This window comes from Palaemon carinicauda, chromosome 9 (genome assembly GCF_036898095.1).
Source record: "Palaemon carinicauda isolate YSFRI2023 chromosome 9, ASM3689809v2, whole genome shotgun sequence".
In the NCBI taxonomy this organism is placed as follows: domain Eukaryota; kingdom Metazoa; phylum Arthropoda; class Malacostraca; order Decapoda; family Palaemonidae; genus Palaemon; species Palaemon carinicauda.
Window position 1 is genome coordinate 142,667,481 of NC_090733.1, and position 4,689 is coordinate 142,672,169.

General features: G+C 36.0%; 1 protein-coding gene across 2 annotated transcripts in view; it reads left to right on the forward strand.

Annotated features, from left to right (window-relative positions):
- Positions 1-2,967: 2,967 nt before the first annotated feature.
- The window catches only part of LOC137646895 (monocarboxylate transporter 14-like), a 12,945-nt gene continuing 11,223 nt past the window's right edge, over positions 2,968-4,689 (forward strand). Inside the window, exon 1 of one of the 2 annotated variants that reach the window (XM_068379967.1) lies at positions 2,968-3,051. The gene's annotated coding sequence lies outside the window, so the exon portion shown is untranslated. Of the gene's footprint in view, positions 3,052-3,693; positions 3,977-4,689 lie in introns of those variants that run through there. The other variant, XM_068379964.1, reaches the window with a different exon arrangement.

The window sequence follows — 4,689 nt, forward strand, 5'->3', positions numbered from 1 at the left end:
AACACATCCTTGTTAGGTATGTGGGAACATATTTTGGTTAGTCAAGTTGACAACTATCCTGCTTCTGTGTAGATAGATACACTTTAATGGATGGAGACAATCAAAGAGAACCCTACATGATTTATTTAAGTAATTATGAACAGAACGGGTCCTAGAGATTGCAAAAGAAGCAGGGAAAGGGAGAGAAGACGATCGCCTGACGAATTTAAGAAAGTTGGCGGGTGTGGACTGGCATAGAAAGATCACTTCTTCTTCTTCTTCTTCTTCCTATTTGACTGCATCTTTTCCCACTTTTATGTGAGGTCGATGTTTCTGGCCAGCGTTCTCCATCTACCTCTGTCCCACACTTCATCACCTTTGATCGAAGGTCATCCTTGATACAGTCCAAAGTGGACGGACATGGCTTGAGGCCTTTGTTCTGCAGTGGAATAGTAACGGATAATGATGAGGACGATGATGATGATGATGAAATGTTATTATAAACGGGGAAGAACAACATGCTGAGAGTTTTAGCAACGTTGATGACGCAATAGCGCTTCTCCTTTTGATACTGAAGATTCGTCATTTGGAAAAATTAATTCTGGTCAACATCGCGGATCTTAACCGTTAAGTTTCACTGTGGGGTTCATAAAACACGCTAGAAATACCATTACCTGATAGCCAAAGAAAACCAGTCTCTGTATAATTTCAAATTATGTATTAGAGAGGTATGAAGAATAGAAATTTACTGAAGGGAATGGCCCACAACACTATCGGACAAATGGATGTGGATAAAGTGATCCAAGTCATGAAAATTACGTTAAAGGTTAAATTTCGGGGGAAATACATGGATGGTGTTTGTGACGGAATACTTATTTTCTCGTCCAATATAAGAGAAATTAGGAGGACAGGATATAAAAGAATGGTTATCCTCCCCTATATAATAAATGCCAAGTGTCTAGTTATATATATATATATATATATATATATATATATATATATATATATATATATATATATATATATATATATATATATATATATATATTTCTTGTCATACTGAGAGACAGGGGAAGAGGGTGGGTACCCCTAGGGCGAACTCGGAAACTACAATCTCCCACAAACTGCCGAACTAGCGGGTTGTAGTTAGGAAAGGGGGAAGGTGGTGGGTGGGGATGGTTGGGTCTCTGTGTGCGTGTGTGTGCATATCTCAAAATATCTATTTTTTATTAAAAAAGTTGTTATATTCTTTAGTCACAATATTTATAGTATGGTTACAGCACACATTAACATTTTTACGTAATCATAAACCATCTAAATTAACAATTTACACATATTTATTTTCATTTTTAGCTACTGAAAGAGGAGTTTAAAGGACACAATAAGTTGCTAAAAACTAAAAGAATTATCTCTACCTATGTTTTAATGTAGAGGGTACTGTTCTATGGTGTTACAATAAGAAGCTGAAATTACAGTTTATAAGGTAAGAAACTTTGCACCTATCTCTCCGCTGATAGCGTACACACACAACACACACAACGGATCACCTGAAGATTGGGGACCCCAACACTCGCTGGGGTCGTTTATCTTCAGGTGGAAAAGAATGGGGTCTTGTTTCTTCAGGTGAGGAATTTAAATCTAAGAATGGGACTAACAAGCTAACTAACCAGTTTATAAGTTAATTATTATTAGTGTAATGACATAAATGAGACTAACCAATAAAAGTGCTAACCAACTTATCTATATGGTAGCAAATATACTTTTTTTTTTTTTTAAATTGACGTTATTTAAAAAAAATCTTATTTTTCTTTAATGGCTAAGTGACTAAACTGGCTTCTATAAAAGATAATTATGTGTAGAAATTACAATTTATAGGGTATACTAAATTAAAAAGCAAAATTTCTATTTGTAAGGACTCATTTTTTTGCTAAATCTCAACTTCCACTGCAAATTGGATTCAGGATAATATTCTAAACATTTCAGAAAAAAAATTATGATTGATATTTACAGTTTTCTTATCAGAGAAATCTGCATGAAGTATTTTGAGGCAAAATACTTCATGTAACAGACCGTAAATCATTACCATAATTTTATCCATACAGAAACAGGAGTACACACACAGGCCATCGAAAGTTATTGGAACAAGAATTAAGAAAATGTATGGATGCAAGAGAGAATTTTAAATATATATTTACAGCAATTTATGTGGTTTGAAAGGTGTTTTAATGATACGTTCGCTTTTTTTTTTTATTGAAATTGCTTTTAGTAGAATATGGATTGTTTGTATACATTTGTTCTTTTTAACAAATATTTCATAAAGTAGTTTTAATAAATATATATTTTTTTTTCATTTTTTTTCTATAGTAGGCTATTATAAGACAAAATAGATCACCTGGAGACGTCAATAAGCTGGGGTCGCTTATATTCAGGTGGAGAAAATCAGGGTCTCTCTTCTTCAGGTGAGAGTAGTTGGGGTCCTTTATCTTCAGGAGAACTATTTGGGGTCGCTTATCTTCAGGTGATCCCACACAACACACACACACACACACACACACACACACACGTTTTGACAATGAATAATTATAAACTAGGAACCTCATGAAGTGAAAACTATTGCTCAAGAAGTGTGGTGAGCATAAAGAAATATTCATATATGCATATGCCAAGACGCCTCTACTATAATCCCAAGAAAGGTAGGCCTATTCTTATATTTTATGATAGTCTAATATGACGCTTACTTTAGAAAAGTTTACAAGGGTTTATTGTTAAGGACACCAGATTGATCATAAATAGTTCCTTGTAAAAATTATCTTTATGTATATCTTGATTATGAACCCAATTTTTCAGACACCGTCTAGAGAAATATACTACTTAGTGTGATTGCATGCAAAGGCACGGATGGATGTGATGCAACAAAGATATCTTGAGCCCAAGACACCCAAACTATTCAGTAAGTTGAGCCGACAACTTAAATGGTACTAAAAGTTATCGAACTAGCTCTGTGGGAGAAGATCTTGACTATGTCCTTGTAAATCTAATTTTAACAAAATTGAAGATATAAAGAAATTGGAGGTAATGTTAATTCTAAAGACATTTATAATTCAGAAGTAGTTGTTCGCGAAATGATTGTCTGTTCTGCTACGGGCTGCTGATACAGCCGGAACCCGCGCCTTGTGCTGGGTGAGGCATAAGCTCACCCACTTTATTACTGTCTGCCTAGACCTTTGGCCTTTCTTAAAATAACCTAAATGAGAAGCCCGACTCATAGATAAAATTATGGATGACAATCACGTGAGATGAAGATTTGTTCCGATTGAAAAGTTCTTTTTATTTTTTATGTTTGGTCGATGCGGTCAGATTGCACCCACACTTGGTGGAACACGGACTCTTGCGTTGTCAGCAAGTTTGCCTGGTCGATATTGAGATAAGATTAAGTTCCATCAGCGCTAAAAAACGACAAAGAACACACACACACACACACACACACACACACAAACCAAGCTTGAGAGTACTTGTCGACTATCGATCAGCAGAGTTGCTCCAGGGTAAACATCGTTTAGGCCTATAAGGCGAGATACAGACCTTTCTACTTTCTATTTTGAGCAGAAGTTAAATTTATTCAAAGATGGAACTTTCTTGGATCGTAGATTAGTACGTTTGCACATTTGCAGCCATAAATTATATAGGGCTCAGACTCAAAATATTCTTGGGTATACCGTACGAGAATGAAAGCTAATTTTCTATCATAAAAAACGAAGAGCAATGGCAACTTGGCGAAGCTCCAGGACACGGGGAATAGTGAATACACACGCACGCACACACACAACTCTCTGCCTCTTCACTCTTAGTAGAAGCAAGTTGGTCTCATCTTGTGCACGCTTTTATCTCATACGCTTATCTACTATGACAAACACCACGGTGCTTAACGTATTGCTGTATAGTTTACATTCGTCACAGGACACAAAAAGGTTATGGATTACTGGCGAATATAGAAGAGGTAAGTTGAAGGACACAAGTGATTTGAATGTTAATGAACGGGAATTGAAAGGGTGATGAAATGGATGTCAAATTTTGAATTGGTTGGAACCACTTGCAGGAATATTTACCAAACAACATTGCTGTTTAAAATGCAGCATGTGTTCCTACCTATTGCGTGCATGCTTTAGTTATTAAATAATTTATATATGCGGGTGCGCGCACATACACACATACAGTATATCATTATTATTATTATTATTATTATTATTATTTGCTAAGCTACAACCATAGTTGGAAAAGCAGAATGCTATAAGCTCAAGGGCTCCAACAGGGAAAATAGCCCAGTGAGGAGAGGAAACAAAGAAAAATAAAATATCTTAAGAACGGTACCAACATTGAAACAAATATTTCTACATAAACTAAAAAAAATTAACAAGACAAGAGGAAGAGAAATAAGATGGAATAGTGTGCTAGAGTGTACCCTCAAGCAAGAGAACTCTAACCCAAGACAATGGAAGACCATGGTACAGAGGCTATGGCACTACCCAAGACTAGAGAACAATGGTTTGATTTTGGTGTCCTTCTCCGAGAGGAGCTGCTTACCATATCTAAAGCCTCTTCCACCGTTACCAAGAGGAAAGTAGCCACTGAACAATTACAGTGCAGTAGTAAACCACTTGAGTAGGTTAGAATTGTTTGGTAATCTCAGTGTTCTCAGGTGTATGAGGACAG